This window comes from Ailuropoda melanoleuca, chromosome 6 (assembly GCF_002007445.2).
Source record: "Ailuropoda melanoleuca isolate Jingjing chromosome 6, ASM200744v2, whole genome shotgun sequence".
Lineage (NCBI taxonomy): Eukaryota > Metazoa > Chordata > Mammalia > Carnivora > Ursidae > Ailuropoda > Ailuropoda melanoleuca.
In genome coordinates this window covers 128115320-128125172 of record NC_048223.1, presented here as the reverse complement: position 1 = coordinate 128125172, position 9853 = coordinate 128115320, and the positions used below count along the sequence as shown (strand labels likewise).

The 9853-nt window shown below is 60.4% G+C and overlaps 1 long non-coding RNA gene across 1 annotated transcript in view; it reads right to left on the bottom strand.

Moving 5' to 3' along the window:
• The window catches only part of LOC117802779, a 297497-nt gene extending 287921 nt beyond the window's left edge, over positions 1 to 9576 (bottom strand). The window contains exon 1 of the long non-coding RNA XR_004626318.1: positions 9411 to 9576. This is a non-coding gene — a long non-coding RNA (uncharacterized LOC117802779). The remainder of the gene's footprint in view (positions 1 to 9410) is intronic.
• Between the last annotated feature and the right edge of the window lie 277 nt (positions 9577 to 9853).

The following is a 9853-nucleotide window of genomic DNA, read 5'->3' as shown; positions in this document are numbered from 1 at the left end:
CCCCCGCCCCAAAGTACACAGCGCTACTCCTCTCAATCCCGGGGCGGCCGCAGCTCTCTCTGCCCCGTCCCTGAGCTTTCATAAAATCACCATTTTGCACCAAACATGTCTCAAGAATTCTTTCTTGGCTGTCGGCTGTGAGCCCCAACAACTCTACTCCAAAAACTGCATCAAGCCCCACACGTAGTCTCCCACACCTGACTAGACAGGCCAGCACGTCCTGCAGGCTGAGGCCCCTTCAGACCCAAACTGGGGAGAGGCCATGACCTATGGCCGAGAGGGGGGCCTGGGCCTGCAGGGCAGAAGCCCGCACTGATTTCAAGCACAGGGGAGTGGGGAGCACTAGCCGGCCTTGGGAGGACGAGCCCCTTCTGCCGCAGAACCAGAGGATCCCAGACCCTCAGAGGCCCCATCCAGCATCACAGGTCCTTCTGCTTCCCCTGCAGAGGCTGAGCTCCGCTCAGGGGAGGCCTCCTCCGTCCCTGCCGCGGGGGCGGGGCTCTAGTTGCTGCCAAGGGTCCTCGAACATCCACTGTCCCCTAGTCCTGCCCCCCCAATGCCCTCCTTGTCACTATGAGCCCCATGTTCCTCCAGCGCCATGAGCTGCCTCCTTCACGCACCAGGGCAGCTCCCCGCTGCTGCTCAAAGTTCTCAGAAGGGACCCTGGGTCAGGCGATGCCCCCCCAACCACCAAAGGCTGGTCCTTGCTTCCTGCTCCCAAATCTCACCCCAGCGTCTGCCTTCAGAGTGCACCCCGGGGGGAGCCCATCCTGACCCGGAGACTAGTGTGCAGGACGTTTCTTAGGGTCCCTCTGAGCAGGACCCTCTGGGGGAGGGGAGCAGTGGGGGGTTTGGTCTCCACAAAGGCCTAAGCCCACCCCACAGGGAGCTCTGCCACTGGGATGCCTGCAGAGGGGCACCTGGGCCGGATGCTCCAGGCTGACACTGCAAGAAGGGGCACAACGTCTGGCCTGCTGACGGCAGCCCCCGCAGCTGGGCACATAAACCTTTCCACCAGAACGGGAGCTGGGCAGAGCCCGGCGTCTTCTACAAGGGAGGGCCCTATGTGTCACCCACACGAGGAGCTGCTGTGGAGAGAGGACAGAGGGTCTTGGGAATGGTGCTGGGCATGAACCGAGATGAGCCGGCCAAGCGGGGACACGTGGTCACCCTAGTTACAGAGACCTCACCCTGGGACTCGAACAAAAATACTCATTTGAGGCAACCGCACTCACTGCTCGGAGCCGTTCCTCGGTGTCTCTTCGTCACCCTCCAGCTTCCGCGGTTGCCAAGATGTCGAGGGTGACCTCCCCGTCCATGGAAGGAGAGGAGAAACAACCGGCAAAGGGTCACGTCCAAATTCGTGGACAGCCAGCACCCAGCATGTATCTGCCACACGCGTCCCCCATCCCCGTGCACTCGGACAGCAGCCTGACCTACTACCCAGGGCTGGTGACCCGGCTTAGTGAGGGTTCAAGGGTCTTCATTAATGCAAAGCTGACCAGGGGCCCCCAAAATAATTTTTTTATTTTTTTTAAATTGTGGTAAAATACACAGAACATAAAAGTTACCATTTCAGCCATTTTTTAATGCACAGCTCAGCTGCACGAAGTCTATCCCCTGCGGTGCAGGCATCCCCACCGTCTGTCTCCAGGACGGTCCCATCCTCCAGACTGAACCTGTCCCTGTGAACACGGAATCCCTTCCTGCCCTGGACACCGCTGTCTACTTCCTGTTTCGAATACTTGGAGGGAGTGGAATCCTGCCGCCCTTGCTCCGTGACCCGCTGAGGTCCGCGGGTCCTGGGTGCACCCGCACCCCTTCCGCACTTCCCTCCTTCTAACTTAAATGACATCCCACTGCAGGTGGCGGGGGGGGGGGGGGGGNGGGGCGGCGGTAAAAACAGAAAGCAGTTCTCAGCCTCCAAGGAACCCCAGGGGCCAGCAGTCCAGGGGAGAGGCTGGTCTGTGGGCAGGGCTGCGGGTCACGGCCATGACCTTCGGGGAGCAGTCTCCTGTCTCGCGAGCCACCCTGCTCTCCAGGCCGCTCGGGGAGCCGCTTCCAGACTAATAAAAGCAAACGGAGTTTTAGATTGCTCCTAATGAAATTATGGGACTTCTGATGTTCGCTTGAAGAAAGAGTTAATTCTGAAATATGGCGCTAATCTGTGGTTATCCTTTCAAGGGGAACGGCACCGCTCGCGGGGCCTGGCTTGGCGGGCGCTGCCCGAGGACCCTGCTGACGGGCAGGGCAGGGGAGCTGGCGCTGGGCTCTCACGGGTCACAGGCAGCCCTCCTGCGGCTGCCGGTGTCTGGGAGCCCTTGCACAGAATGAGCAGCCTGGCTGCAGGGGGCGGGGGGGGCTCGGAAGGGGAAGCAGCCCCCGCACCCTGCCTGCCCACCTGCCTGGAACCCAGCCACAGGAAGACAGCAAGCCCTGGCTCCACGTCATCCTGTGAACACGCTGGGTACGGTGAGGCTGGCAGCACAAGGCAGGGGAGGGCCTGGTGCCCAGGGACCCAGGAGGCTGCAGGGTCACCGACCAGGGACACCCTGCTCCCTGTGGCCAGCCCAGAGCATCCTGTCTTCGTGTCATTTGCTCAGCACATTCCAAGCTTTTAGCTCATCCCCCTAACACATTTTTAGGGACCCCACATGGGCTGCCCTCATGCCACTGTGCAGGCCCAAGCAGCCCCTTTGGGCTCAGGAGGCACAGCAGCCACTGATGAAAGAGGCTGGCCCCGTCCCTCCCACCCCTGCCCACACCCCCCAGCCAGTTCGGGCTGCCCAGCAGTCAAGGCCCCTGGCTCCCTCACCCCCTCACAAGGACCCCCACCCAACAATACCCTCTGACAGCTGCTCTCAGGGACCAGAGCACCACACGGCTGTCCCCTCCGCCCTGGACCCCAAAGCCCCCGTTATGTCCATGCTGCTGTTGTCTTGGCCGGCGGGGAGCCACCCCCCACCCTGCCCCCAGCCCCCTTCTGCCTCCCCTCCTGCTACTCAGTCTGGCACCTCCCTCCCTCCAGCGCAGGCCTCTCCTTCCCCGGCCTGACTCACTGCTGGTGCACTGACACCCTGTGAGTGACCCCCAGGGGCTCCACCACACCCTTCCCACCAGCCCCACCTACGGAAGAGCAAACCAAGCAGAGAATGCCCTGACCGCCAGGGCAGCACAGGAAGGCCTAGCCTGAACACATCCTTGTTCACAGACTGGGATGCAGTGGGAGCCGCCTCGGCCAGCAGGGATGGGGCCAAGTCTCCCAGAACACATATGCCAGAAACAGCACTTCCTGCCTTCTCTTTCAATCTCCTGGGGCCTCCCTGTTGCCTGATGCCCAGACCTGGGGGGGAAGAGGGGAGAGGGCCGCTCACGGCCCCATTGGGGGCATCCCCACCCTGCCCCAGTGGGCCTCATGTCCCTGTCTGGGGTCCAGCGGGGCCGCCTCCCTCCACCCCCCACCCCGCAGTGCTGGCCCCTCCTGAAGTCCCACCCCCTGGAGAGGCACCGGGGCTCTCTGTGCTCTCCCAGCCAGGGAGGAACCCGTTGGGGGGGCAGTTGTCTCCTCTCCTTCTGGTAGCCTGCCTTCCTCACCCACCTCCCCCTGCCCCCCAAACTAGGCTCCTTCCTCCCCCAACCCCATCCACCCTCCGGTGGGCAGAGAGCCCAGGGGAAAGGAGGGGGCCTCCCTCCCCAGCTCAGGATTCCCAGGAGGCAGCCACCTGCTGGGATGGGGGTAGGGAGTTACAGGGAGAGTGTACACAGAGGATTAACTGCTGGCAGAAAGGCCAGCAGAGCTGATATGCAAATATCTCGCAATCTAACATCCCTCTAGGCACAGAGCAACTAAAACCAGATGAAAGCCAAGTGTCACGTTCCACCTTCCAGCCGCTCCTGTAAATCTTCAGAGCCAGGCCTGTGACTTTTATAAAGCTCTAAAGTCTCATTTCTAAGTGAAGTCCACACTAAAAGGCAGCGTATCTTAGAAAGCAAGCTTCAAGAATGAAGCCGCCATTGCTCAGGACGAAGCCTTCGGAGCTGGGGAGGGGAGGCCAGGACCCCGCCTGGATGCAGACCCTGGGATGCCTGATCAGCGCCTGGGCTTCCTTCCAGAAAAAATGAGTAAAAGTTAGAGGGTGTTTTTAGCAGTAACTGGATGCTTATATTCATGTTCACGAAGAGTTGCTTTCTCCATGTTCTGCCACCCAGACCTCACTGAGAGCCGGGGGGCTGCCTGGCTGTCAGCAGGCTAGTCCCCGCCCGAGGACGGGTGCTGCTGCAAGCCAGGCGTGCCAGGAAAGCTCCGGGTGGGACTGCCCTGCCCCTTCTCCAGCCTGAGGACAGAACAGGACACACTACTCACAGAGATCCGGGGCTGTGAGAAAGCACAGATTTCAACTGGCCCATCATCTGGTGTCCTTTTCACAATTTCTATTTCGATCTAGGTTTGGAATCAGTAAGTCACATGTTTGCACAGGTAGCCAGACGTGTTCCCCACAAAACTCTCAATGAGCAGGCTGCCTCCATCACTGTGTCCTGCAGGTGCATAAGAGAGAGGATGTCCCATGATGCAGCTTGGGGGGCGGTCCACGCACCTGGCACCATCTCCACTGCGTCTGTCCAGCACGTGACACACGACAGTTAGGACATTGGTGTGTGTGGAGAAAGTGGTAGCATCGCTATCCCCTTCCCTACAGAATCACCTTCTGGGTCAAGGGTCTCCGCCATAAGCGCTAAAAGAAATCAGTTCCCAGTTTTTATCTGCTAATGGAAGAAAGATTCTCTTGGTTCACATGGCTTCATGCCTGGAGAAGACAGCTCTGTCCAATCTGACTGGGTCCAGCCAACGTAGAGGATTTGGAGCAGACAGGAATGTGGGGGGGCTGGGGAACCTCCCCTCCACTTCGGGGCCCATGGGACCCCTCAGCCTGGTGAGCACCAGCTGGAGCTGCTCCCGGGAGGGCAGGCCCAGATGCCCTGCAGGCCTCCCCTCCGTGGGGAGCCTCCAGTGGGTGGATGGGACCAGCCAGTCACTGACCTTGGCCACGTCTAAGGAGCGGGGACTGGGGGCCCCACTGTGGCCCGCTGCCCACGGCTCCTCATAGGATCCTGCCACTAGAACGGTCACTCCAGAGTGGGGACTGAACTAAACATGCTCCCAGCAACACTCTGCAAGGTCATGTGCGAGCATCTCGGGGTCTCTCCTGGACAGCACACTGGGCCACACACACCTCTGCTAAGGGCTGCAGACCCTGGGCAGGAGCTCCCGCCCCAGCTCCCATCTGGACTCAGATGCTGGCCTTCCGCAAGACATCCCAGGGTTGTTGACAGGAACACAAACAAAACACATTGGAAACGGGCTTGTATCTTCCCACACACGTGCATGCACGCACATGCACACGCCCCCACACCAGCCTCTCCTCCCAGACTGCCTGGGACACCGCAGCAGCCACTGTCCCTGCAGCTCAGCTGCACTAGGTCAGGAGTGCAGATCCCACCTCTCCCTCCCTGCATTCTGGCCCCACTCAGTGCACCCCTGCAGCCAGCCCCACTGAGGGGCAGAGTCTCCTTCTGCCCCTGGAACTGGGGCTGGCTTTGCAGCTGCAGAGTAAAGGTCAGGGTTCCAGCTCTCACCTGGGCTCCAGAGGCACTGCACATGCCCACTCCCTTTCTTGGACACCGTGCCACCGTGAGAACAAGCCCAGGCTGGCAGAGGTGGGGAGAGGTGGGATGAGAGGCCCCACAGAGACCAGCCAGGTCAGCTGGCCCCGCCCAGCCCACATATCCCATGTATGTGAGACCCCCCACAGCCCAGCTGATAGCAGACACGTGAGGGCACAGACAGGGCCAGAGAAAGGACGGGAGGGGACAGAATGCTGTTATTGTGGCCACAGACAGGTGGTACAGAGGGTGACAAAACACTGACCTATTTACATGAAAGCATAATTAATACCAAGCACTTCCAGAAAGACATGCGTCTAATCAAATCGCCAGGCTGCGCAGGGTGGCGTTGGCCTGGCTCCCGCACTCTGGAAACCGGAATTCTGCTGTGATGATCAGTAAGTGCCCGCTGTCCGGACACACCTTGGAAACACAGCTGGTGAAATCCAATCAAGGTTAGTGATCATATTGCTATGGATACGCTGTTGTTAAGCCACACGATGCCCCTTATGTGGAACTGGGTGAGAGTACCGGCATTTCTCCGTGTTTTTTCTCACAATTGCATGTGAGCCTACAATTACGTCGAGTTTTCCCAAAGACCCACTGGCCTGCACGGGCAGAACAGCACAAAATGCACGCAGAGGCCAGGCAGCTCCTGTGGGAGGTCACACCCTGGGGAAGCAGAGACACAGAAAGAGAGAGCACATCTGGACCTACTGGGGGTTCTGAGGATGGCAGTAGGGGGCAGCCCGAAGAAGCAAGGAACGGGAGGGCTGCCGGGTTTTGCAGTACGGAAGAAAGAGAAAAAAAGGCTTCCCCCAGGATGCTCAGTGAAGTCCCCCCAAAACTGCAGAGTCTCGTATGGAAATAAACCAAACTTATAACTTGGATAGGTCATTTGAGTTTGGGAACAAGTCTACTTTGCCAAAATGATTCTTCCCTCTTTAATTAAAATCCTTTATTAACTGCCAAGCCAATACTGTTCCCCAAGACAGACAAGATAATGAGCCCACATCCGTAGGCACAGGCAGAATGCAGTCCAAGCAGGCAGGGGTGGGTGGTGGGGGCTTGGGGGGCTCAGGAGAGGGGGCAGGCCCCCACAGACACGCCTCCCTCGGGCTGTGAGCGTGGCCCAAAACCAGACACAAACTGTGGATGTGTCTGAAGATCCCCGTGGGACCCAGGGGGCACAGGCATCCTCCAGCCCAGAACTCTGCAAAGTCACCTTTTCTTCCATGGCGCCCCCATCGCTGGCCAGTGAAAGACAGTATGCATGCCGGATGGAGGAGGCCATCTGGGAGCACAGGGCCCTGGTCCAGCAGGTCTGAGACTTGCTTTCAATCTGTGTCAGCTGACGAAGAGCACTGAATATGGAAGGTTTCGGATGCCAACGGAAGCTGGGCCTCTGCCCCAGGAGCCCTGGATGTAACCCCCAACAGGGAGCTAGGTCAGGGACAAGGTCACAAACGCCCAGAGCAGCCGCCCATCCCCACCACAGGATGCCATGGGGACAGTGACTGTCCACCTGCTTGGTTCAGGCCCCCAGAGATGGCCCTGACCCCATTTTTTTCACTTCAGTTGAAATACTCCAAACACAGACAAGAACGGAGACCCATATAACAAAAGCCATGTATCTACCACTAGCTTTACCCAATCTTAAAACCATTCTCTCTCCTACCTTTAAGTCTAAAATAAATACCCATGAGTCTACATAGGCATACACAAGTGATTGAATAGACAAATGGGAGAAGAGAAAAATCCCCCAAAATGTCCACGTAGACGAATTCCAAGCAGTGTATTAGATACCCCCCCGAAGCCGGCCCTGAAGTGTGGGCTGTGCATGGTGACTTCTCCCAAAGAAGCAGTCAGTATGGACAGGGGCAGAAGTCAGTATCTGGACAGTGGAGACAGTCATGACCTCAGCCAGGGGATCAAGGTGAAGGTCAGCACTGTAAGTCATGTAGACAGCACGGACCCTCCCTACGATGAGAGGAGAAGCGCACTTTACCTTTGTGGACTCCCTCCCCCAAAACCACTGCCTCAATCTAATCATGAACCTCTCGGACAAATCCCAGCAGAGCGACATCTTCCAAAATACCTGCCCAGGCCCTTCAGCCTACCAAGGTCATTAAAAATAAGCCAGTCTGAGAGGCCGTCACAGACAGGAGGTGCCAAGGAGACAGGACAAGGAAGTGCTATGTGGGATCTGGGGCAGAAAAAGGACAGGAGGTAAAAACTAAGGGAATGTGGAAAAGTATGGACTTAGCTAATAATGATTTATCAGTATTGGCTCGTTAATGATAAGAAATGAACCACGCAAATACTAGGGGACACAGGGTAGATACCCCCTAGGCAGGGTGTAGACACCTGGTAGACAGGGTGTAGACAGACACCGGGTAGGCACAGGCACTCTCCGGTCTACCTGCTCCATGTTTCGGTAAATCTGAAACTAGTCTAGGAAATAAACACTAATTTCAAAAATCTAAACTCAAATGGTCCGCACTGTCCTCCAGGGACCCTCGGCTCCCCGCTTTGAGGAGACACTGAAGGTTTACTGGGGCTCAGCAGTCGGAAGCCCCATGCGGGGAGCCCACCCCACAGAGGCCAGAGGTCCCTGTGCTGGGAGCCTGGGGCGGCTGTGGATCCTGTCCTGAGCGCTGCACGGTCCCCTCTGCAGGGGTGTGAAGGGCGCCGGGGGTGGGCCGGGGCTGGGCACACCCCGGGAGCTGTCAGGACACAGTGCACCGTCTGCCCGAGGCCGTGGCCGGGTCCAGGAGGGGGCCGCAGGCGTCTCACCGCACAAACGCACACCCCGCGCGGACTGGGCCGCCAGCACCGGAGGCGGGTCCTCCGCGGAGCCTGCAGGCGGAGGTCTAGCGCGCCCGCCCTGCGGGGGTCCCCTGCCGCCCGGACCCCCGGCGGCCTCCAGGGCCCTGCTGGTTCCGGGCCAGAAGACAACGGAGCCACAGAGGACCTCCGCACAGGTGCGCGGGGCGCGCTCCCGGGAAGCCAGGAAGGGGCCGGACTCCGGTCCCGCAGGCGCGCTCACGGCACGGCTCGGCGCGCTCACGGCTCGGCGGGCGCTCCGAAGTCCGCGGGCCGGCTCCTGCGCGCTCCTCGGTCCTCCGCGCGCCCCCTGGTGCCCGACGGCCGCCCGGCAGGCGAAGCGGGCCGATTCGGAGAGCGGTACGCAGCGCCCCCGCGTGGACACGTGCCGCCTGCGCCAGCCCGGAGACCGCGGCGGGCGTGGAGACCCCTCCGGGGCTGACCCCGCGCTGACAGTTCCGGCCCGGCCAGGGAGAGGGAGCACTGGCCGGGCCGTTTTGCACTCGCGGGAACTGAGGCTTGAGAGGTTCTGACTCTCTCCGGACGTGGCAGTTCGCGCCCAACCCTGTCCCTCCGAGGTCACCCCGGGCCTCTGCCCGGCCTCGCGGGCTGGGAAGCTCAGCCATCACCGCCGGCCATCACCCGCCCTGGGGCTGGAGGCACACGGGCGCCCCAGGAGACCCTGAGACCGCGGCACGCTGGGAGCAGGGGCAGGAACCCCACATGGGCAAGCCTCGCGACCCGCTCCGACCCCGACACCTGGTTCCAGGAACGGGCAGCGGCGTGCTTCCCCGCGAGGAGCCTGCGGGCCTTGCACACACACGCCGCGAGACCCCACAGGAGGGGGGCGCACCGGCTCCGACGCCGCGGGAAGGGGGGCGCACTCTGACCGAGCCTTAGGGAGGGGGTGCAGTGGGACTTACCTCCCCAGGAGGTGCTCGCACTGGAACCGACCCTTCCAGAAGTCGGGCGTGCCCGGAGCCGGCCCCTCAAGAAAGTTGGCGGCCTAGACCGAGCCTCGGGAGTGGGGTGGGGGGCCGGAGCCTGCGCACTCGCTGCCCGCGCCGCCCCGGAGCCTGCGCACAGAGCGCGGCGGTCCTGCTGGGGCGCGCACCTGGGCGCCCGCCGGCCCTCGAGGCTCGACGGAAACCGAAGGTGGGGAGGGCGGGGCCGGACCCAGGGCGGCCCGCCCAGCACTCATTCTTCTAAATTAAAACGCAGCTCTCCAAGTCATTAGCGGGATGTATTGGTCAAGATAAGAGGACAGCATACATTGCAACGTTTCTTTCACTTGATTTAGAACTTCGGTGTTTGCGCACAGGATTAGAGGTTTGCTCCTTAAGTGCTGGCCCGCTCCCCAGGCTGC